Here is a 26,164-nt window from a genome sequence, read left to right as displayed (position 1 = left end):
AATTTCTGCAGTGCGCTTCGTAGTTTATGACGGGGGAAATTTCTTTCAAACATTCCCGGTTTGCTCAGAGGCAGGCGTCTATTTCTGTAATCATTGCATCCTGTTTTTAAGTCTGAGCACATCCATATTCTATATGCGATATGAACTGCAACTTCACTGTCAGCTAGGCATTCCCCGTGTGAACACTTCCTGTATTTTTACCCTATTTCATGATTTGAAGTACATGAGTGAATTATTTCAAACGACAAGACATTTTGTGTGATAACCATGTTACTACTGTTATTCAGTTTTGTGTAGTCTTTGCCTACAACTAATGTTTAGCTGCTGACTGTGCCATTGAAACTCTAGGAAAACTCATGTCCAGAGAAATACCTGCAGTCTTACATGTGATGGATGATTCTCAAGAAGCAATTTCTTCCCCTTTTGCTAGCCAACTACACCGGGTGAATGATCTGGCGGAACCTATATTAGAGATGTAATTGGGCATAACACCTAAGATCACACATTTCAAACATTCAGGACAGACATGCTGATTTTGATATTCCAGGAGGGAGAAGAACCATATATGGGCTTTATTTGTTGTGATCAAACAGAAAAGCAGATTTGCAAACTGAGAGAAGTGAGAAGTGGTGTGAAAAGTTAGGATGAAGCACCTAAGCTCCAGGACCTGATGGGTTCAAAGGTGACAAGCACATCCTCTGTCACCAGAAAATAGTAATCCTCGACCATGGAGCGGCCCTGGAGGAACCTTGGATGCTTGAGGCCAGTGGGTAAGGAAGACACCGGAATATAATGGTCATTGGGTCATCTTTAAAGTTTCTGGTTCCTGGTTAGTGGTTTCACAAATGTTAAATATTTGGGTTGTGTCATAAAGAATATTGTGTTGAGTCCGAATGTTAGGGACTGTGCATGCAGTCGGTACAAATGGCAGGAAGAGGATTGTCTGGTGCAAAATGCAAAGCAAGAGACTGACGGAAATTACCAAGGAAAAGTATAAGAAACAGTGAGATTGATCTGAATGACGATTTTTTTTTAATGACATTATTGCAGTGTGTGCATTTTTATGTGTATTTGTGTACGTATATAGACATGTACCGTGTTTTCGTATATGTTTGGGATAGGAGGATCTGCATGGGATAAAATATACGAGCCAGATTCATAGGACTAACTTAAGACAAAATCCTAAACTTACTACCATTTTGGTATTCACAGAAGGCACTTACTCATTTTGGTATTCACAGAAGGCACTTACTCATTAATGAGTAAGTGCCTTCTGTGAATACCAAAATGAGTAAGTGCCTTCTGTGAATACCAAAATGAGTAAATGGTAGTAAGTTTAGGATCTTGTCTTTAAGTTAGTTCTGTGAATCTGGCCCGTATATTTTATCCCATGCAGACCCTCCTATCCCAAACATAAACGAAAAGACGGTTCATCGGGCCCACAATTTTTACTGGTTTATGCCAGGTCCATTAAGATTGCTTACCATTTTTAGATTTTAAATGTATTCTCCCTGCTTCACCACTGGCAATTTGTGCTGATGTAACAAAAAGAAAATATAAAAAAGAAAAACAGTGCAAAATAATAGCAGAACACAGATACTTGGAATGCAGAGGCCGTTGACAAGAGCTGCGGCAGATCACTACCCTTTGGAAACATTGTTATCTGCTTGAGGTCGACATTAATCATTCAAATAACTGTACGTGGCAGACCAGCCTCAGGCCATGAAACATTGCTCCCATCACTGCCAAAGATAACATGTAACAAAAAATACCATGACAAAGTACTTGTCAGAATAGATTAAATCAAAACCCACAGAGGGCAACATGAAAAGGAACTGGGCTTTCTGAAAATGATCGCAGAACTCCAGTTCGCAGGAAAAAAGAATTATAATAAAACTCTGACATTATCATTCAGCGTCCTTCCTCGCTACAATTGTACTGAAATTTGTTTATCATTATAAACTTTTCTAATGTATGTTTTGTCTGTCTTGTTTGACTTGTTTGACTAAAAATCAAAAGTGACCGACCACAGAGAGATCACTCAGTTGCTACTCATGAAAACAGCAACAGGATATCCGATTCTAATCTGTGTTCTTCGAAAACTGTTTTGTGAGAGAGGGTCTTGTTCAAGGTTTCGACACAGCTACTATGATTTCGTCCTTGAGCTGCTCCTGCAGACCATCACTCAGTTTTCGGAGTGTTTGAGAAAAAATAGTATTCAACAATACACACTCATTCAGATTTGAGATTTCATCAACCATATATCAAAGAGAGGGGACCAGGGTTCGATTCCCGGCGCGGCAGGTTTCTGGACCAGGGTCAGCGGACTCGATAATTCTCTCGCCTCGGTGCCCACTCTGATCAGCGATCACACTCGGCAACTCTGGGCATTAGCTTGCCTCATCTTCCCTAACGGCCCCACCAGACCGCCGGGGATGCCTGGTCTCACCCTGGAGATACCCATTAAGGGACCATCTCTCAGGGAAGCCAGGAAGGGTTTCGCAGCGGTCGAAGCGCCTTGGGACCCTCCGGGTAAGTAGTGCGCTATATAAATGCCTATACATTTACATACATTTACATAACAAGTCAAGTCAAGTCAAGTCATAAAATTTGTATAGCGCACTATATACCCAGAGGGTTTCAAGGCGCTTAGGAAGGGGAGGAGGATTATTTGTCAAATATCCACGTTTTAAGCTGCTTTCTGAACGCTAGGTGGTTCTGGGTGAGGCGAAGGTAAGCGGGGAGTGAGTTCCATGTTTTAGCAGCCAGGTATGAAAAGGATCTGCCTCCCATGGTGGTCTTGTTGATGTGAGGTACAGTGGCGAAGGCTAGGCTGGAAGAACGTAGTTGGCGGGAGGGGGTGTAGAAGGACAGTCGAGAGTTGAGGCAATCTGGTCCGATGTCGTAGAGTGATTTGTGTGCGTGGGTAAGCAGTCGGAAAGTGATCCTCTTATTGACGGGGAGCCAGTGGAGGTCTTTAAGGTGACCGGAGATGTGTTCGTTGCGTGGGATGTCTAATATGAGCCTGGCTGAGGCGTTTTGGATTCGTTGGAGTTTCTTCTGGAGTTTAGCGGTGGTACCTGCGTAGAGGGTGTTTCCGTAGTCCAGTCGGCTCGTGACTAGTGCGTGGGTGACTGTTTTCCTTGTTTCGGAGGGGATCCAGCGAAATGTTTTTCTGAGCATGCGAAGAATGTTGAAGCAGGAAGAGGATACGGCGCTGACTTGTCTGTTCATTGAGAGTGAAGAATCCAGGATGACGCCAAGGTTCCGTGCGTGGTCTGTCGGGATGGGTGCTTTTCCGAGGGCTTCCGGCCGCCAGGAGTCGTCCCAAGCAGAGGGGGATGTGCCTAAGATGAGGACTTCTGTTTTATCTGAGTTCAGTTTCAGACGGCTTTGTTTCATCCATTCGGCGACTTCTTTCATTCATTCGTGTAGGTTAGTTTTGGCGGTGCTGGGGTCCTTGGTGAGAGAAAGGATCAGTTGAGTGTCGTCCGCGTAAGAGATGATGTTGAGGTTGTGTTGGCGGGCGATGGCCGCGAGGGGGCTCATGTTATACAAGGAGACGTGTTTATTTCTCCTCTGTATCTCCTCTTTCCATGTGTGCTGCAAGGGTGCCTGTGTTGTACGAAGGATTGTTTCTGTGTAGGAAAGCTCCCATTCCTGCACAAAAACAATCTAAAGAGGGGATTTGCTCTTTCTATGGGTGCTGCAGGTGCAGCACACATAGTAATAGGAAAAAACAAGGAATAAAGGTATTTCTCTTTGTTACGCCTCCCTGGGAGAGGCGTATCTGGGAATGCATCACAAATTTGCACTGCATTGCATTAGTCCATATTATTGAAGCCATTTATAGCCAATCAAAGTGGCTTTTCCTGGCTTCATAAATATAACTTAGAGCTTTGCGTTGTGCATGTACCATGTTGCGTGGTGAAAGCATGATGCAAAGCGCTCATGAATATGCCCTACAGTGCAGCAGCACCAGGATGGTGCAGAAGTGCCCCATATCTTAATAGCTAGGGGGACAAGCCAGGAGCCAGGAGAACCTTACCTGCACACGCCTGCACACAGCGCCAGTCCCTGGGTGGGGAACGCTGTAAGTCTCGCCGCCATCACACCATCAGCGCGGCTGGAGACTACAGCTCCCAGCGGGCTCAGCGCGCACTTCCGGTTTCCCGCTGACTTCGCGCCCGGAGGCGCTACTAAGGCCAGGCTCTCCCTCGGTGGAGCGGGGGACAAGCCAGGAGCCAGGAGAACCTTACCTGCACACGCCTGCACACAGCGCCAGTCCCTGGGTGGGGAACGCTGTAAGTCTCGCCGCCATCACACCATCAGCGCGGCTGGAGACTACAGCTCCCAGCGGGCTCAGCGCGCACTTCCGGTTTCCCGCTGACTTCGCGCCCGGAGGCGCTACTAAGGCCAGGCTCTCCCTCGGTGGAGCGGGGGACAAGCCAGGAGCCAGGAGAACCTTACCTGCACACGCCTGCACACAGCGCCAGTCCCTGGGTGGGGAACGCTGTAAGTCTCGCCGCCATCACACCATCAGCGCGGCTGGAGACTACAGCTCCCAGCGGGCTCAGCGCGCACTTCCGGTTTCCCGCTGACTTCGCGCCCGGAGGCGCTACTAAGGCCAGGCTCTCCATCCGCGTCGCGGGACGCGCGCGGGCAGCGCCGGGCGGAGCCCGGGCAGAGGGCGGGCCGTCTGTGGCCGTCCGGGGCAGGAGGAGGCAGTGCAGGGCCACCCCATTATCATCAGCCGTACCGGTTTCAACCTGTGGTACCGCATCTCAGCATGTCTACACGCTCCGGTAAGGCCCTGAGGAGTTGCGGGGAGAGTGCCCCCGGGGGTGCTATGTTTGGCTCTATGGACAAATTCCTGACAAGGGTGGCGGCTGTCATAGACAATGAACTTGCCATATCTGAACGGCGCCTTTCACTTGACTTCCCTCCTGCCAAAAGTCCATCGCCAGGAATAGTGTTGTCCCCTCTAAATCCTACTCCCCTTGCACCTTTGCTTGGGGATTTACCTGGGGATTCCCTTATTGCACCCCCACCGGGTGGTCTAGAGGGGGTAGAAAGCTCATTACCTGGTGTCCACGGTACCAGTTCATGTGCCGTGCTTATAGATCCATGCAACGAGCTCTCTCTAGTAGGTGCACCTGGCATTCAGTCCCCACACTGCCCTGAGGTTCCTGCTCCCGTCCCACAAGCGCCGACCAAAAAGCAACCCACCCAGGAGCCTATCAAAAGGAAGGGGAAAAGGGCACATTACACTAGAAAGGGTCGCCCATTTAAGATCACTAACCATCCCAGGTACCTGCCCCTGAGGGGACCCTCCCCCGAGAGCACCGCAGGGCCGGTATCCACAGGGACAGCCATTTGCGCCCCGGCTGTCACCGATACAGTACCACCCTTCTTGTCGGCCCCACTAACGCCTGTTCAGGACAACGTGGGTCACTCTATGGAGGCGTTTGAGAAGATGGTTAAGTCTCTTGTGTTGCCACTTATAGACCAGGTCAAGAGGTTGGGGGAAAGGCTTGACTGCTTTGAGCAGGCGACTAGGGATAATTTCTTTGCCCTAAAGACCCTTCTCAAGCACCAGCCAAAGCCCAGTAAGGATAGGACTGATAGGTCAGATGAGGCCAATAGGATAGAGGTCCCAGAGACACCCCCCCTGGGAGACCAACTGATACAGCCGCCCAAGCTCCCTGCACCTGGGAATACGATCTTGGTTGCTCCCAAGGTTGGTCCTAGACAGATAAAACCGAAGGGTCCCACTCATGTTGCCAACGTGCATGCTACCCTTCCCCCAGCAGCAATATCCCCGGTGGCTACCCAGGCCCCAAGTCAACACAAGAAGGGAGGGACGGGCCCTGCTTTGCAGCCTGGGGTTGTTATATCTGATGCAACTGGTGGTGTTGCCTCAACCCCTAAGGCTGCATTTATTCCCGTCCCACCTACAAATCAGCTCCCTCTGGGTCCTCCCCAGAACAGTAGACGCAAGTGCCCCCCAGTTAACCTCCCCCCTGAGTGCCACCCGTATGTTGTCATCCTCACGAAAGTCCCCCCTATTGGGAGTACCCAGCGGGAAAACCATCAGGCACTAAAGAATAAGGTCATCCACTGGCTGAAAGACAACAGGCCCTTGCCTGCGGGAGTGGATGGAATTATTCTTGGTGTACGTAGGGTGGGTTGGATTGGACACGGGAAAAAATCGCTTGAAGGGGATTGTGTGGTTGTAAATTTCCAAGATGCTAGGGTTGCCCAATTTATATGCTCTCAAGGTCAATCCACGGCTGGTTCGGGAATCGACATAGTCGACTTGACATTCTTTTACCCACGGTCTATTATGACCACCCCCTCCATCCACCTTGGACTGCCCTCCCTCATTGGCAGCCCAGGGGGCCAACTTTTGGTGGAAAACACTGCCCATGGCCCTCTGACCCCGGGGGTTCCTTCCCAGCAGCTATCCCCAGCTCCAGTGATACCAAACTGGGGACCTGGGAGTTGTTGACTCAGTCATGATCCGGGGGAGGTCGTTGTGGCCCCGGGTTTTGTCGCTGAGTCAACACCATACCCCAAATCCAATGGCTCCTCCTACCAACCGCAGACTCTGGCTACGGCCGGGTCTGTGGAGGGGAAGGGGGAGACTGGGGCTTCCCATAATTCTACGCCTGGTCCCCCTGATGTGGGTCCTGCGGTCTTGTCACCCCCTGTCGAGGATTGTAGCATTGCAGCTGTAACGGACCCCCAGATTAGGGTTTTCAGCTGGAATGTTGCGGGCCTCGAAAGGAAGCTGGCATTGCCGGATTGGAGCGAGCACGTGGAGCAATACTCCATATGCCTGTTCCAGGAAACTTGGAGTCGGGTGCCCCTTCACAAGGCGGGTTATTCCACCCACTTTTTGCCGGCGGCAGAAAGTGTAACTGGCAGGGGCCGCCCCTCTGGCGGTCTGTTAATCTGGGTAGCCACCGCACTTAACTGTAGGGTGGAGGAGAAGGACACTAACTGCCCCGACCTCCTAAACATTTTGCTTAGAAATTCCCTGGGCAGAGTCATTCTAAATATTTTCAACATTTATGCCCGTGGTACTAAGGGGGGAAGAGAATCCCCAGTTATAGCTTGCTTGGAAGCGCAGCTCCGCTCATCTCCATACAGGTCTTGTACACTGTTGGCAGGTGATCTGAACTGCACTTTCGAGCCTCTGGATCTGGACATCCTAGCAGATCAAGAGGAACTTGATAATGGGTGGGGGATTCCTCCCCTCGAGCTTGGCCCTGTTAAAAAATGGACAGAAGTGGCCCTCCAGATTAACTCCCTAGTTATGGAGTTTGGGCTTAGAGCTGCCAATGGCAGAACCAGGTCCGACAAAGTAGGGGCGCACACCTACAATAGGCCAGGACACACGTCACGGATTGATTATTTCCTCCTTGACATACACCTGTGGGGCATGGTGGAGGACATGGTAGTTTTACCTTCTGTGGAGAGCGACCACAATCTCCTGTCCCTCACCCTGTCCCACAGGTGCGTCAACAGCACCGTGAGTGGTTCTCCTTGTAACCCCGCGCCAGACCTGTCAGTGGTCACGAACTGTGGGCGAAGGCTAAAGTGGGCGAAGCTTGCTCTTTCGGAGGAGAAAACCTCTGCGATCAGGCAGCTTCTGGTTTCAGCCCTGGCCAATCTTGATTGCCAAGAGGAAGGGCTGATGGAGGTGGCACCTAGGTTTTGTGACATAATTCAGACCATTGGCGACCTCTTTGTAGTCCCAGCCCACCCGAGCGGAAGGAAACCTAGCCTACGACCGGGTCAGGGCTGGTACAACCAAAAGTGTAGGGAGGCGAAATCACTTCTTATTGAGGCAGTCAAGTCCAAATTGCCGCTTAGGACTAGGGAGGCCAGGAGACACTACACACTCTGCCAGAAAAACGCAAGGATGGAATGGGAGGATAACTTCTGGCAGGACCTTCTGGCTGCCAGCCGAGGGAAAGATGCTAAAGGTTTTTGGGACATGGTGGGTAAAAGGAATCGTCCCGCCGATTCCCGGAGGACTTGTGCGATTAATGCCCAGACCTGGTTTTCCCATTTCCAAAATCTGTACTCTGCTGTTGAAGGCCCCCTTAATGATCCCTTTAACATCCCAGCCTTTACTCTAGACCGTGACCTGGATCTGTTTTCCCCCCTTGATGTAACAAAGCAGATCAAAACCTTGGTCCCCTTGAAAGCAGCTGGCCCGGATGGCCTACCAGGGGACATCCTCCGTGCTTACCCGGAAGAATGGGGGGCTCTAATCTCTGCACTCCTCAATGCAATCATGGGGGGAGGGCTTGTGCCTGACTCCTGGAGAGGTGCAGAGGTGGTCCCCATTTTTAAAAAGGGCAGTCGGGATTTACCCGGGAACTATAGGCCTATAAGCCTAATAGACTCCAGCCAGAAATTGGCCGGGAAAACCATCTTGGGGAGAATTACTCAATGGGTGGACGACAATCACATTCTGTCCGACATGCAGGCTGGGTTCCGTTCGGGTACAGGAACTATTGAACAGGCCTTTAGGCTTTTGTTGTTACACTGGAAGGTGGTGGTGCTGGGCAAAGGCAGTCTTTATTTGGCCTTTATTGACCTTAAGACTGCCTTTGACCTAGTACCAAGGGAGGAACTTTGGAGGGTGCTTCATGGTTTAGGGATGCCCCCATACCTACTGAACCTCCTCATTAACCTGCACACCAACACCTATGCCCAGGTTAGATGGGGGTTGAATGGGGAAAAGACCGATAAGATCAGGGTCGAGAGGGGAGTAAGACAGGGCTGTGTTTTGGCCCCCACCTTATTCTCCCTCTATATTAACGGGGTGGTAGATCATCTATTGGGCGAACCATCAGATGCCCCCAGCCTGGGTGGAGTAAAAATTCCAACTCTGTTGTTCGCCGACGACACCCTCCTCATCTCCAAAACCCCCCAAGGTCTACAGTTTTTGCTGAACCGCTTCCAGGATTTCTGTACCACTAAAGGCCTCGTCATTAACATAGACAAGACCAAGTACCTAGTCATGCACCCACCCCGCAAACTTGGTCGCCCTCCAATCCTGAACTCCATACCCTTAGAAAGAGTGGCGGAATTTGATTATCTGGGGATCCGCCTGAATGATGCAATGAGCTGGACTGCCCACATTGATAAAATGACTCTGGCCCACAAAAGGGTGGGGGGCGCCCTTCTTAAGGAATACAATAACTCCTCCAAACATTGTGTTGCACCCATACTGGAGATCTATAAAGCTCGTGCAGTCCCTGCTTCTCTCTATGGATCGGAACTGTGGGGCTTGGGCAAAGTCGACTCATTGAGTAAGGCCGAAAACAAATTTATCAAGGATCTTCTTGCTATTCCATTAAGCAGCCCGACCATCCCAATGCTCTTGGACACTGGCTGTAAAGCCATAAGGGACCAGGCTCGGCTTCGTCCCCTTCTGCTCTGGGCACGTTTGTGGAGGGTCCCGGAGCTACAATCGTATGCCAATGGTCTAGCAGAAGTGATGCATGCTGACGGTTGGAGCAGCATCAAATGGCTGAAGGACATAAAACATCTTTTAGGGGAACTGGGTTTGGCTTCTTGCTGGCATAGTCACTCCGCTCCACCTAAGAAGATTTTAAAAAAACTTTACTGGGAGTGGGTTGACGTGAAGCGTTCTAGTAGCCAGCAGCATTGCAAAACCACCGCAGCTTTCCTGTTGTTCAAAGACGTTGTCTTGTATGAGCCATATATGGATATTATAACAGTGGCTATGGATAGGTCCTTGTACATTAAATTTCGGCTAGGAACCTTGCCTTTGGCGGATCTCTGTTCAAGGTGGAATAAAGCCCAGCCCACATCACGCTTTTGTGCCTCTTGTCCGGACAAACCAGAGACGGTGCCACACTTCCTTTTCGAATGCCAGGACTATGGTCGCCCCAGATCGCGTTGGCTTGCCCCCATTTGCAGAGAACTGGGGACTCATCAGCACTCTGTTGCCCTACGGATTCTTTTAACTAATACAGCCCCTCCTATTGTTTGTGCTGTAGCAAAATTTTTAAAATGGGCTTGGTTGTTAAGACTTAGAAGACTGTCCATAACAATTTAATTCTTTTTTATCTAATTTATGCTGACACACCGTGTTTTAATTATCATCCCACTTGTACAGTCTTATTTATTTCGACATGCTGTTTTTATCTTTTTGTACTGCTTTTATGATATGTGCATATCGAAATAAAGCATCAATCAATCTTAATAGCTATGGTGCATTCTGCTCTGTCCAGTTTCTACAATGCAGCGCTCTAAATTCCCTTGCTGCATTGAATTTCCTGAAACAGTTGCAAATATGTCCCTTGGTCCATTTTGATAATTTCTTTATTATGCATTTTGGGGAATATTTGCAAGGAAATGGCTAGGGCAGCGCTGCAACAAATTTTCCAGTGCTCGCTTTGCCACTTCCAAAACACACGGATGCCACATATTTACAACAATGCAGTGCACCCCTGTGTTTTCCCTAGTGCTGGCGCTACAAATGGCTGCCTAGTGCCAGCACAGACACCCTTGCGCCATACTGCAAGGGTGCTTGCGGTGCAGGGAATGATTGTTTATGTGCAGGCAGGTATGTGGCAATTTGTTACTTTTATGAGTGCTGCATTCTGAAGCACACATAGAAGTAGCAAATCATCATTATTTAATGATTGTTTATATGCAGGAAGGGACACCTTACTGCACATATACAACCATTAATGGCGTTTTGCTCTTTCTATGTGTGCGGCAGAATGCAGCACACATAGAAAATGCTAAAATGAGGAGAAATAAAAGTGTTTCTCTTTGTTTCGCCTTTCTAATGCCTACCATTGCATGGCATTCGTTTTTGTCGCTACCTCAAATTTATCAATCCTTGTAAATCTTGGGGAGCATCAAAAAGCAATGGGTGTTGCAGGGGAACGCCCACAGCAGCACCCACTACATGCCGCTTTCACACAGATACCTGCATGAAAGGATACAATGTTTGCAAATTGGCGTTAAGCCACAAAAAGTGGCTTAAGGCCACTTTGTAAATATGGTGTAGGGCATTGCACCACCTGAACGTCGTTAAAAGTGACATTACGGTGGCACAATCCCCTTGTAAATATGCCCCTTTGTTTCCAGAATCAGCTCAACATGTAAAACTCGAGAAGAAAAGAATTGTATGGCTGGCACCAGAAAGACATCAGCTCACCTGGAGATGGCAATCCAAATCAGTGTAGACCCCCCATTCGCCAAGTGCGCACAATATCAATGTTTAACACAGGGCCATATTTCCAACTGTAGTGGGGCAGGGCAGTGCAGTAAGTCACCTTGCTGTGCAGACCTGGCTCACAGGGAAAGGGCAGGAATCCGCTGTATTTATACAATCCGGTGCATTCCTGTGTTTTTCCCTTACACTGGAAGCATTTTGGCAGCCTATTTCAAACGCAGGAACCCTTGCACCCTGGCGCAAGGGTGCCTGTGTTGTAGGCAGAATTATTTTTCTGCAGGAAGGGGCACCTTCCTGTACAAAAACAATCCTGAGTGGCTTTTTCCTCTTTCTGTGTGTGCTGTAGAAAGCAGCACACACAGAAAGAGGAAACAACGAGGAGAAATAAACAGATTTAATCTTGTTACGCCTCTCCTGGGCACCTGTATCATTTCATTTCATAAAGCTTTATTCGGATCATTTAAAAAACATGTCCATAAAAGCACATACAGTTACAAATACAAACAATTCATTAAAAATTACATATTTCATTAAAGAAACCACATGATACAAAATATCCAGAGGAGGATGGAATAAATATTTAAAAATATTTAAATATTTTAAAAACACATACTTTTCCTGGCGCTAATAGCTTTAAGCAAGAATGTAGCTGTAAAAAAGCAAATGTCCGGATGATTCAAATTAAAAAGCAGTCTCATAGCATCCGTAGTAGTTCTCACTCCAAATCTGTTTAACATAGGCTTCAGGTAGAATTTCCGTAATTCCCTATACAATTCGCATGTTAATAAAAAGTGCTTAGTGCTCTGTTCCGTTTTGTTATCACATTCACATGGACCAATAGGGCGCAATTTAATGTTAGGGCACGCAACAAGATAATGTACTATACCCATCCTCATTCTGGTTAGTACAAACTGGTGCGAAACTCTAGTAACTTGTGACAAATACGGACTAAATCCAATAAATTCATTCATGCTATTGTACAGTACACATGTGGATAACTTAGAATCTTCCAAAAGATGCCTTTCATTACAGTAATTCAGAAAAATTGCTTTCATGTTTGATTTGGAGATATCCGAGACACTGTACGGATCATTAATCACATTGGTCCCGAAAATCTTTTGAGAACATTCAATGATGTATTTAATCCAAGGGATCTTTAAGTGGTGGTCTAATAAAAGACAGTCCTCGATAATTGCTCTATTCAATGAGGTACCGTCGCTAAGCCAAATTGAGCGCCACAGTAATAGGGGCCTTAGCATGATCATATCAGTTAGGGCGTGAATCCCTGTCTCCTTATGGACCAAGGAGTTGGAGGTAGACTTGGGCAAACACAGGAGCCTTTTCAGGAAGATATTCTCCTCTACCTGGAGGCTCCTCGCAGGTGACACACCCCAGATGCCAGCCCCGTAAAGGGCCGCTGAAAGACATCTAGATTGGTAAATTTTTAACATGTCTTTAATACGTCTATTCCCCAGCTTCTTGGCAAACAAAAAGACCCCGTTGGCACTCCTGATCATCTTTGTTCTGACAACTTTGTGTTCAGTGGCCCAGCTCCCATTATTGGAAAAAGTAATTCCCAGATAGCAAAAATGTTCAACTTTTTTAACCAATTCGCCATCAATTAAATAGTGGGTTTTACCTTTAATTTTACTTTTTCCCGGCCCACACTCCATTACATATGTTTTAGACTTATTGATCACCAGTTTCCAGTTTCCTGCTTTTGATGAATTGTACAAAACAGTCCATCAAAAGTTGAAGACCCAGGGGAGTCCTAGACAGTAACACTGCGTCATCCGCATAGAGTAGTACAGGTATATTAAGATTATTAACTCTAGGGGCATCCGCAGCGACTGTCTGCAGGACAGAATCGACCTCATTTATGAAGAGAGTAAAAAGCAGGGGTGCTAAAACGCACCCCTGTCTAATACCTCTTCCTATCCCAAACTTGGTCGTACATTCCCCATTAGGACCATAATGGACACTGGTGCGGAGCTTTTCGTACAAGCGGGCAAGGAAATATATTATGCCTTCAGGTGCCCCCATTTCTAATAATTTGACCCATAAAATAGCGTGGTCTACCAAATCAAAAGCGCTGCTTAGGTCAGCGAAACATAAATATAGCGACCCTTTTTTGGCCTGGGTGTATTTCCCTACCAGAAGCTCTAAATTCAGGCACTGTTCGATGGTACCACGGCCTTTTCTAAAACCAAACTGGCTGTTACTTAAGATCTCATTGGTTTCTGCCCACTCCTCTAGTCTTACTAGGAGAACACTACTCATAATTTTAACAGATGAGTCCAGTAAGGATATTGGTCGGTAATTTTTTGCATCCCCCCGGTCACCTTTCTTATAAATGGGGATGATTATTGACTCTTCCCAGGTAGACGGTATTTTACAACAAAAGGCTGCGTTAAAGATTTTGGTCAACAATGGGCCCCAAATCTCCGGTGCAGTCTTATACACGTCTATGGGGACGCCATCCGGACCCTGGGCCTTTCCTCCTTTACTGGTACTTATACTAGCCATGACTTCTTCTGTGGTAATATCTAGGACTAAGATGGGCCAGCCTTCTTCATGGGAAACTGTTGTATTACTTGAATCAAAAATATTGGAAAAATGTTGGATCCAAGATTCCATGCTCACATTAGATGTGAGTTCTGGCGCCTTATCATCTTTTAGGAATGGGCTATTCACCGTGGACCAGAACAGGGTACAGTTATTCGTATCCGCTGCTTGGCTAAGGTTATCCCACGCTTCCTGCTGTAGCTCAGCTTTTCTACGTTTAAGGGTCAAGTTATAACCCTGTCTGAGTTGAACCACCAGGTTCTTATCCCTTGGTTTAGCTGCTAAAGCCTCTTTAAGATCAATCCGGGCAGTAGAGCAAGCATGATCAAACCAACTCCTTTTACACCTATTCTTGGACCCAGCCTCTTTAGTAAACTTCTTGTTGATGGTTGAATTGATTCTGTTAAAGTGGTCAATACTGTCAGTTGAGGTGTCATCCTGTTCTAGTATTGCCGTGATCTCCATCAGACAACTAGAAATGATGGAATCAGATGTTATATCCGCCTTTTCTCCCTTCCACCTCAATCTATACCCATTCGGTCTATGAGGTTCTATATTAACAATGTTACCCTGTTCACAAACATAGACATTGTTCCAGAAAGTTAATTCGGTAATCAAACAGTTATGATCACTTAACATAATATCAATCACCTTAGGCATGGGACATAACGGAGCAAGGGTTGAAGACATGCAAATAAAATCGATAATGGTATTAGCGCCCCTTCCTTTAAAAGTTGGAATATTTTCACCCACATCATTTTTAGCATTGTCCATAATTTCCATATCATACTGTATCAGAAAATTATTCAGGGTTTCCCCATAAGAATGATGAGGAAAATAGACATCAGCTTCCCCTAGACGGTTATACACACCGCAAACCTTCTGGGAAGATAGTGGGCACACAGAAACATTAAAATCCCCCACAAAAATAAATTCAAATACACCATTAAAATTCTTCACAAGATTGTTCAATGTCATATCTAATTTGTTAATTGCAACATGTCTAGTGCCATCAAATGTGTTATTATAGAAATTAATCAGAAGTATATTTCTGCCAGCTTCTTGTGTAAGCCATAGAATTTGTGAATGAGCCCCCACATTAACAAACTTTTTCACTGTGATAGGTAATTTGACTGAAATCAACACCAGCAACCCTCCTTTGGCTCTACCGTGGGTTGAAGGCACTGCTGGAAGCTCATATGATACAAAACCATCGATGCCTTTAAAGTTTTTGCACCAGGTTTCCTGAAGGCAAAGAATATTGAATAGATGCATAAAGTCCTTCCATCCTAACGTATCCTCCTTAGCCGCTAATCCGGCAATATTCCAGCTGACAATGTAACAAATTACCTTCTCACTCTCTTGACTTACAATAGGCTGTTCAACATTAGGTATGGACATGTTATTCTCTATATTAAAAAGCTCTATGTTAGGTGTTAAATTTGAGACATCACCCCCTATCGGCGTACAGTCTAAGCACACATCATTGCCCAATACATCTATAGACAAAATTACTTCTTCATCAAAAGTACTATTTACAGCATCCCGTAACGGGTCAATCTCATGTCAATCGTTTTGGTCTAGATAGCTCAGGGACTGAAACCTGTTCTGAGTTGGGACCTGGTAGACCATTCCACTATCAAACAATGGAGTACTACCAAAAGATACAAATGGGTTGGGGGTATGTATTAACGGATTATTCCCCCCTGACATAGGATTCACCATATGCATGGGTGGGGTAAATAAGCCATTTTGTAAACCAGGGCAGAAGTTGGGTATCGCAGGTCTATTTACCAAAGATGGATAGGTAAAATTACTCATTACCCTCCCCTTACAACTGACGGGAGGTTGCCTGCTTAGATGATTATAAAAGTATCCCAGTGGTCTAGCGACTACTTCAGTCTCTGACTGTGTGATTGTGGCTGCTCTAAGTAAGACAGTCGCAACATTTTGCGGTGCTTAAAATTAATAATCACACAATCCCCCCTACAGGCTTTTTTGGTGTTACCGATCCAGTTGACTCTTCTGATAGAGATGATTTGGTCAGAGTAGCCGACTGGATAATCACAATGACGATTTAACCAGGAGATTGTTTTATTCCTCAAAGAATCCGCCGTCTCGTGATCATTTGGGGGCTGGGTTAGGATTGGGACGTTAGTTAAAACCACAACGTAAGGTACACAATCGGGTGGAAGATCAACTGGACGCCTACATATCCGTATGGGTACCCCATTGGATCCCCTGTGGCATCTGGTGGAGCTGATACCACTGGTGCCGGTGCTGTCTTAGGAGCTAGTGATGTAGGTCTATCTTTGTGTGTAGTACCCAACGTAGAGCTTGTGGCCCCAACATTTGGTTGCTTTGAAGATCTACCCGCCTCCTGGGTCATAGTAGGTAACGATACAGGTGACTCTCTAGGTGGATGTTTCCTGGTATTAATGGGGGGGGGGCACTAGTTGTAGTTGATGGCTGCACCCTATCTTTTGTGGAGACACTAGCAGTACACGCTGGCTTTTTAATATCTAATATAGACTTTTCCAATTTATCAGCATGCTGGTCCACTGCGCCCCTTAATCTAGCTACTTCCGCCTGTAGATCTCCTATTTTATTTAACAAAGGCTCTACCACCATATTAAATTTACTGTAGATAGTACTCAATAATAGGTAAATTTGATCAGGCTTAATGGAAACAAATTTATCTTGTCCCGAAGATCCTATTTCCTCGGTATTCTCCATATGAGTGGTATCTTTTTTACTCTTTCTAGTGATGTGGCTACCTCGCTTGGGAGCCGTTTTCCTACAGGCTCGCATAAACTTGGTAGCCCTACCAGATTGCTGAGGAGTCCCCCCAGATTTATCACATGATTCATCGTCCCCCCTTATCGAATTGTCTGGGACCATAGTTAGATCAACATTGATACTATTATTGTCAGGCTCCGCTACAGCGTCCGTCTCATTATGATTATTATCTGAATTATTACAGTTGTTAGAATCTGCAGACTGGATCAGTGGGAGGTCAGAAACAGTACTTTTCCCCAGTGATTTCCTTCTGTCACTGTTGATCCTGGAGACTACTTTCAATAAATAGTTATCTGGTAGGGTACTTTGGACTGACATTTTTGGGGTTACTCAACAAGGTCTCATGAAATTAGTTTTTAAAAAACAAATGGGGAAAATCGAACTTTCCACAATACCTCTCCTGCAGGTACTCACAGTTCGAACCAAGGGGGGTGGCCCTGCCCGGCCTCTTCTGGCCCCTGATGGCCACAGACGGCCCGCCCTTGTCCCGGGCTTCTCCCGGTCGCTCCCGTGCGCGACTTGCGGGGCGAGAGGGGGTGTCAGCCTTTTACAGGCGCCTCCGGGCGCTCTCTGCACGTCACGAGCGCGCTGCCGCCCCACTGGCTGCTGGGGATTGTGGTTCGCCTGCTTCCTGGCGTTTCCCGGCGTCTGGTGATCAAGCGCCGTTCCCCTCACGGCTTCGCCCGATGGCAGCACAACAGGTAAGTTTTGGATGTTCCCCCCTGGGCTCCCGGGGGGTCAGCCTTTTACAGGCGCCTCCGGGCGCTCTCTGCGCGTCACGAGCGCGCTGCCACCCCACTGGCTGCTGGGGATTGTGGTTCGCCTGCTTCCCGGCGTCTCCCGGCGTCTGGTGATCAAGCGCCGTTCCCCTCACGGCTTCGCCCGATGGCAGCACAACAGGTAAGTTTTGGATGTTCCCCCCTGGGCTCCCGGGGGGGTCAGCCTTTTACAGGCGCCTCCGGGCGCTCTCTGCGCGTCACGAGCCCGCTGCCGCCCCACTGGCTGCTGGGGATTGTGGTTCGCCTGCTTCCCGGCATCTCCCGGCGTCTGATGATCAAGTGCCGTTCCCCTCACGGCTTCGCCCGATGGCAGCACAACAGGTAAGTTTTGGATGTTCCCCCCTGGGCTCCCGGGGGGTCAGCCTTTTACAGGCGCCTCCGGGCGCTCTCTGCGCGTCACGAGCGCGCTGCCGCCCCACTGGCTGCTGGGGATTGTGGTTCGCCTGCTTCCCGGCGTCTCCCGGCGTCTGGTGATCAAGCGCCGTTCCCCTCACGGCTTCGCCCGATGGCAGCACAACAGGTAAGTTTTGGATGTTCCCCCCTGGGCTCCCGGGGGGTCAGCCTTTTACAGGCACCTCCGGGCGCTCTCTGCGTGTCACGAGCGCGCTGCCGCCCCACTGGCTGCTGGGGATTGTGGTTCGCCTGATTCCCGGCGTTTCCTGGCGTCTGGTGATCAAGCGCCGTTCCCCTCACGGCTTCGCCCGATGGCAGCACAACAGGTAAGTTTTGGATGTTCCCCCCTGGGCTCCCGGGGGGTCAGCCTTTTACAGGCGCCTCCGGGCGCTCTCTGCGCGTCACGAGCGCGCTGCCGCCCAACTGGCTGCTGGGGTTCCCCTCACGGCTTCGCCCGATGGCAGCACAACAGGTAAGTTTTGGATGTTCCCCTGTATCTTTTTGCCACATTGCCAGGTTTACAAGGTCTTGAAAATTTGGGAATGCATGCAAAAACCATGGGAGTTGCATGAGAACACCCACCCAACACCCAGGGAATTACTGCCTAGGGCAGAGTAACGCAGAGCATCAATTTGCACTGTGTTGCTTTACTCCATATTTTTGGAGCCATTCAAATCCATTCAAAGTGGTTTTGCATTGCTTAAAAAATATTACTTTGGGTTGCGTCGCTCTTGCACCCCATTGCATGGTGCAGGAGTGACGCAAACCAGGTCATACATGTGGCCCACAGTGTATACACCTACTAGCACATTATGGACTGTCACATGATACTGTACAACATTCACCTTTTATGATGGAGATCATGGGGTGAATACATTAAGAAGCACACAACACAGCATTACAACCAAATTTGTGCTGTGTTGTGTGAAAGATGAGGTAATTGAAATTTTTATGGTCAATTGTGTCCCCTAACGTGTACCCCAACGGCTCCATGTACGAGTTTCAAGTACATGTAAATTCCCTCCACGACCGAATCTGAAGACGCAAATACATTTGCGTCCAACGTTAACATGTCCTCTATCAGATCCACCATGAATGGATTGGTAATTCAGTTCCTAAGTATGCCGTGCCACCGTCTTTATATGGTGCACTTTCACATTTTTCCTGGCTCTGCCGAGCTAGGCCCTGATTTTCTGTCTTCAAGCCACGTCTGTCTCTGCCTCTGAAAGCTGCAGCATGAAGATGTATCCCTGACCTCTGCCTTACTTCCTGCCAAGCGAGCGGTGCCTGGCTCGGCCTGGTCTGCCTGCCAAAAACAGTATTTTACCTTCAAGCTATCAGCGTAGCCGGTTCAGCTCCTCGAAAACACATTCCTGTCTAGTGATTTAGGTAAACATATCCCCGGCTGCAGAGCAAAGAGCAAGTCTCCCTGTCTCCGTGCAAGTAATTTACAGTTCCTGTTACCAGAGTAGGCCCATGGCCCCGCACGTAGACACGCAGGCACCTATACACGCACTAACATTCTGCCCAAGTGACCTTTTCCTCTAGATTAAACATCCTCCAAATACTAGATATCAGATATGTTATAGGGACAGGTCGATCTGACATGCCAGACTTCTGTCTCCTCTACTAGTGCTAAAAGTCAGACCCTTAGCTTCCTAAAGATGTACGTCAATCACACGTCATATTAGCTGCGCGCGCATTCAGGCCACAGGTTTCAGCTGACTCTGCAAGAATTCTCTGAGCATCCACCCACTTGTGACACTTTTCTGTGACGTTTCCAGTGTACGCCTCTGTGCACACCCCTGTTCACGCCTTTTTGCTACGCACGTGTTCTTATCATATACATTTCACTTGTCACGTCTACTAAATTCAATGCTATTGTGTCATTCTACTATATATGTCATGTACTGTTAATAAATCGTTGACATCTTTCCTGCCATCATTGCATACCCGAACCCTTGTATTGATGGAATGGATTTCCATGGCTCGAGTCATCATTTATGATTAAAGCCCTTATGACTCAGACACCACGGACTCTGCCTCTCATTTGATTGAGCTATTTTCTTTAAATTGTAAATTATCTGGCAAACTCGTATACGGTAAAATATTTACCACATAATTTGGCGCCCGAACAGGGACCCCTCCCCCACCCCACGCACCGGTGATGCATCGCAGGCTTTGCCCCCGACTACAGCTGTGACGGACCCCATGCGCATCTGCAGGTTTTCCTGTATCTCCCTCAGGCCTACGGAGGTGACGGAGACTGCGGTCGACATCCAGACGAGGCGGTGAGGAGTGCGGAGGATCCCGACCAGAGCCCAGCCGAGAGAGCAGTGTCCGAGGTATCGAGAGGCCCACCAGTAGTGTCGAGGCGCATGCGTAGTGCGCAGCAGCAGCAGTGACGTCGTAGCGGTCCAGTCCAGTCGAGTTTCCGAGGCCTTCCGTTCCGTGCTTCCCGGTGAGTACCGTTGCTGGGGACGCATCAAGACGGGTGCATTAATTTGTGTCCGGTCAAGACGGGTTTGGGTACACAAATCCGGTCTGCACTGTTTTAGCAGTGTATCTGTACTGTTTAGCAGTGCATCTAGCATACAGTTATCCAGTTATTGTTGTTCGTTTTGAAATGTTTCAATGTGTTTTAATGTCGTGGTATGAGTGATTGTTTGCATTTTCTTACTGTGTTTATTGTGTCTAGATCGAGGTAGCTATGCCTTTATTTTCGAAATTGCGACAGATAGGAACTAGGAAAGGGATACTCGAAGAAGCAGTCCCCATCCCACCCAGGGACACTCCTGGACATTTTATGTACCACAAGCACGGCTTAGATGCCATATTATATCTAGACTTGTGGGTGGAGTATACGAAAGACTTAGCAGAGAATCAGAGATGGCCCTTTACAGGGACATGGGATGCCGAGTGCATCATGAGAGTAGAGGAAGCGTTATGGAAAAAGAAAGCCAGACAATCGCAGAAAGATGCCATCGAATTATGGCGTAAAGAATCACATAGACGGACAGAGAAGGCGCTCAGAAAAGTAGAGAAAAGCTGAGAAGATTCTGAAAAAGCTAAAGAAAAAGAACTATTAGAAGAAGGACAGCGAGTCAGAATAGAACAACACGAAAGACAGAGTAACGCCATTATGACAGGACTGTATCCAGTCCTGGCCGAGGGCCTGCCCAAGGCGACCCCGGAAATACCGAAAGATCTGCCCCCTCCATTGGTTCCGACTAAATTACGTCACAAAACCGCAGCAGACATTTTCCTTTCTTCCTATTTAGACGACGTAGCTCCCGCATATACCAATGTACCCGTACCACCTGCACCTGTACCACCTGTTGATCATCTGCCCCCAGGTCCGCAACAGCAGACCCCTCTCGTACCACTTCCCGCACCAGTTGTCACTTCCCCTATTGTTCCCCCTGGTATTCATCCGCTTAATCCCTTTGGGGCTGGCGCTGCTCAGGTTCCAACCCCGTTACAGATACCGACCCTACAGCCAGGTTATGCTCAAGCCTCCGCCTCAGGAAGTGCTACAGGAGGTTATCGCACCCCGCCACAGTTACAACGAATGACAATGAGAGAATTAGCAATGCAGCGGACACCTAAAGCAGCCCCAGCCGAAAAGCTTAAAGAACAGCTTACAGATTGCAGATATGACACAGTGCCTGGAAAAACAGGACCCATGATGTTAGCCTCTCTGCGTTTAAGACGTGTTACAGATTACTTGGTGTTATTACCAGAAATGCCAGACCATCTAGACAATATATATCATTTTATTAGGACAGGAGAAAGACCGGAGTGTGTTGGTGAAGCCATGGCACATCAGAAAGTTGAGACACAAGGTTTAATAATGCGATTTTTGGTTAATTGTTTGATAAGGGAACAAGATCAGCCTAGCTTTCCACAAGAAGAGATGGGGAGATTGACCAGATGGAGTCAGAATATTGCAGAGGGTAAACATGATAGGGAGTGAAGTATCCATGCTATGATTAGAAAGATCCGTAAAGAAATAGTAGCAATACATGCCCGTCGAGAATCGGAAAGGCAACTCGAGTCAGACGATAAGGACTCCTCAGAGGAGGAAGAACCAGAGAATGCAGCAGAAACCTCGCAACAGGCGAGGGGAGACATGGTGGCATATGTAGGTAGAGAGAAACTACCCAGACAGTACCCTCTTGATAGGCCCTTCGACAGACCCATTCGTTTAGAAAACAAGAAACGTTACCTTTGTCCGATACCAGAGCGATGTTCCCTTGAGCATATATTCCAAATTACTGATAAAGTACTGAAAGTAAGAGTAGGTTATCACGAACTCAATACCTTATGTGATCAGGAACTAGCCCGGTCCGCGGTACAGTGGGCCGGGGATGACAGCATATATAAAGACGATTCAGTAGTGCAAACATTTTTAAGTCTTACTCCAGAAGAACAGCGACTAGCTGGTATATACATGACCCAACACCTCATTATACAGTATGAAAACCAAGCATCTGACCCAGGTCCATTATATAATTTATTGCAAGACTTACTCATGAGAAGATGGAGAGGTCTAGGTACCGATCTAATTGAAATGATTCTAGAACAACGTCACAAGTATAGAACCTTCTTGACTCCACATCTTGTTTCCGTTCCACCCCCAGTCAGGCAACCATATCACCTAGACAAACAGAATCCTTTACGAGAAGTACATCCAGTCAGGAAATCCGATGATACCCTTGAACGCGTGTTTGTATACACGCCTATAACTAAAATGGAATTGTTAGAAATGAAGAAAATAGTGCCCAGTCATGATAAAGACCCTGCAGGTTTCCACCGTGAAATAAAAGACATGTTAATCATGGGGGATTACACCTATCCCGACATTATGAAAATACTGAAAGTGTTATTGCCTGCCGGTATTTACGAGAAACTTAAGGAAAAAGAATGGGAGGTGGGAGACAAAAAGATTAATTGGGCTGAATTAGAAACCGAAGAAACTGGTCGAACCCCAGGTTTAGGTCTTGGGGATAAAACTAAAGCATTACCAGGATTGTTAGTACAGGTCTTGCCAAGATTATTGGCAACTAAAAAGGAGGATTGGTATGCAATCTCAGCCTGCAAACAGAAACACGACGAAGACACTAGTGATTTTTATTCCCGATTCGAGAAATGTTTTATTATTAATAGTGGCCTGAAAACAAGTAGCGAGTCATACCCACACCTTTTTGTGTCAAAATTAGTCGAGAACTCCCTGCCCCAGGTTAAGAACCGTGTACTGAAAGTCGAGAGCACATGGCAAGCTAATACGCCTTCCCAAATGTTACAGTACCACCAGAACAGAATTAGGGAAGAACATGATCACGAACAGAGACGTATGAAAGACACGAAAATGAAAGTACTAGTTGCTCAGTCAGTTCCAGCTGATGGTCATAAGAGAGGTACGACACAATCCAATAATTCAAATTCAGCAGCTCCTGTTAAAGGGATATGCAACTATTGTAAACAGCCAGGTCACTATGTAATCGATTGTGCAGTTTTGAAACACAACATAGCCACAGGTAAAACTAAAGAGAGACCGTGTCCTCCTAGACAGGACCAGGTCCAACAACACGTTCCACAGAATGTTCAGCCTATGCAGGTTCCACAACAGACCGTAGCGGTACCACAGCCACAACCCATTGCCGCAACACAACATGTTACACAGCAGATGTACCAGTATGCACAATCTGACTATCCCGATTACCAGCAATACACATGAAACAGCCTAGAGAGGGAGGTTGGCTTGCCCCTTATTGAGGTTCCTGTAGATCAAGAAGGTCCTTATGTACACAGTCAGGTATTAGGGAAGGATAGAAATTTTTTGATTGACACAGGGGCAAGCAGAACGACCATCAGTCATGACGAGGTTCCAGGGGCACCCCTCTGAGGCTTACAGAATGTTTCCCTTGGATTTTCAGGAAAGCCTATAGTCAATGAAGTATCGAAACCTGTTCCCCTAGCAGTTGGTCCATTATCTCGTACTACAGACTTATTGCTCACGAAATCATGTCCAGAAAACTTGCTTGGTATAAAGACCCTGAAAGCTCTAGGAGCTGTAATTTGTTGTTCTCCGGAGGGAGTATGGTTGTTTCTTCGTGATTTCAAAGGACATTATGTATTGAGAGATTTTGACCCCAGGTTACAGAATGTTCCTGCACATTTATGGGCACAAGGCCCCACTGATGTAGGTTGTATGTACATTACTCCATATCGTGTTACACTCAAGCCAGGAGTAGTACTACCACGTATTCGACAATACAAGTTACCACCAGATGCTGTAGTGGCTTTACTGAAAATCATTGACGAGCTCATTGCACAAGGAGTGGTTGTAGAAACCAACTCAAATGTTTGTAATTCCCCTATCATTCCAATTCTTAAACGTACAGATCCAAATGCACCTCCTGTTTATCGATTAGTCATCGATTTACGAGAATTGAATAAATGTATTATACCACAATATCCTGTGGTCCCAGACATTTCATCCCTATTGACTGCTATTGATTCTGAGGCGATGTTCTTTACTGTAATTGACCTCAAGAACGCCTTCTTTAGTGTCCCCATTGATCCGGAAAGCCAATACCTTTTCGGATTCTGTTTAAATGGCCGAAGCTTCAAATTTGCACGTGCACCTCAAGGATTTACAGAGAGCCCCAGCATCTACAGCCAAGCATTAAAACGACAACTTGACAGTATTCACATGCCTGCCAACACTGCCCTACTCCAATACGTCGATGATCTATTGATCACCGCCCGTAGTGAACTAGAATGTGAACAAGCATCACTGACAGTTTTGCATTTCTTGGCGGACAAGGGACACAAGGTGTCTCCTTCGAAGCTACAATTCTGTGCCCAGCAAGTGGTGTACCTTGGGCACTTGCTTTCCAAGTGGGGTAGGCAGCTGACACCTGAACGAATTCAGTTAATTGCACATCTTCCGCAACCCAAGACACAGAAAGAAGTACAAGCCTTTATTGGACTCACTTCCTATTGCAGACAATGGATTCCACAATATGCATTTCTAGCTAAACCACTCATACAGTTGACAACACAGGAGGCAGCGTCTTCGACTGTCCTCCCTTGGACTCAGGAACATACACAAGCTTTTGACGAATTAAAGAAAGCCTTATGTCAAGCACCAGTTTTAGCGACACCATGTTACAGCAATCCTTTTACACTTTTTGTCACAGAACGCGATGGCACAGCGTTGTCGGTTCTCACTCAGCTACAAGCAGACAAACACAAACCGTGTGCTTATTTTTCGAATACATTGGATCCAGTAGCCCAGGCCCTGCCTGCGTGTTTAAAGTCAGTTGCAGCAACAGCTCTAGCAATCCGACAAAGTGACTCCATTGTATTAGGACATCAATTGACAGTACAAGTTCCACATTCTGTAGAGGTTCTCCTAAACAGAACCCAGACTCAACACTTGACTGTAGCACGACTGACAGGTTATGAATTGACATTATTCCAGCCACACATAGAAATCAGACGTTGTAATACACTGAATCCTGCTACACTTTTACCATCGAGCACAACAGACCCTACTCCACATGATTGCGTGGATGTAGTTGACACAGTTACGAAACCCAGACAAGACTTGACAGATGTCGCATTATCCGATCCAGACCTGACACTTTATGTGGATGGTTCATGTTTAAGAACAAGTACAGGAGAGTTAGTGGCCGCATATGCAGTGACCACTGAAACTGAAGTCATAGAAACACATCGCATTGACACCCTGTCAGCCCAAGCAGCAGAGCTCATTGCTCTGACCCAAGCCTGTATACGAGCCAAGGACTTGAAAGTAAATATATACACAGATTCACGTTATGCATTCGGAGTCGTTCACGACTTCGGTGTCCTCTGGCAAGAAAGAGGTTTCTTAACCTCTCACGGAGCCAAGATTCAGCATGGTCCCCTCATTCAAGCCCTGTTAGAAGCAATACATTTGCCTACAGCTATAGCTATCATGAAGTGCAAGGCACATACGAAAGTCACCGACAAGATTTCTCAGGGCAACGATTTTGCAGATCGAATAGCGAAACATACAGCACTGACTCATACTCAAACGACGGACATGACAAAGACTGATTTAACATCACTGACACACTGTATGACAGTTAGGGACCCCACACAAGATGTCATCGACATACACACACATGCCACTCCAGATGAAATAAAGAAATGGGCTGAACAAGGAGGGGTTCAGACAGACCAAGGATGGATGACGAAGGGAAAGACCATATGGTTTCTCCCCGACTCTATGGTTCAGGTTATCATCAACACAGCACATAGTCCAGCACATTTAGGAGAAAAAGCCATGTTAGACGGTTTACAGAATCTTTGGTTCAACAAGCATTTACGTGCAGCA

The sequence above is a fragment of the Lissotriton vulgaris genome, chromosome 8 (assembly GCF_964263255.1).
Source record: "Lissotriton vulgaris chromosome 8, aLisVul1.2, whole genome shotgun sequence".
Classification (NCBI taxonomy): domain Eukaryota; kingdom Metazoa; phylum Chordata; class Amphibia; order Caudata; family Salamandridae; genus Lissotriton; species Lissotriton vulgaris.
This window is presented reverse-complemented; position numbering follows the sequence as displayed.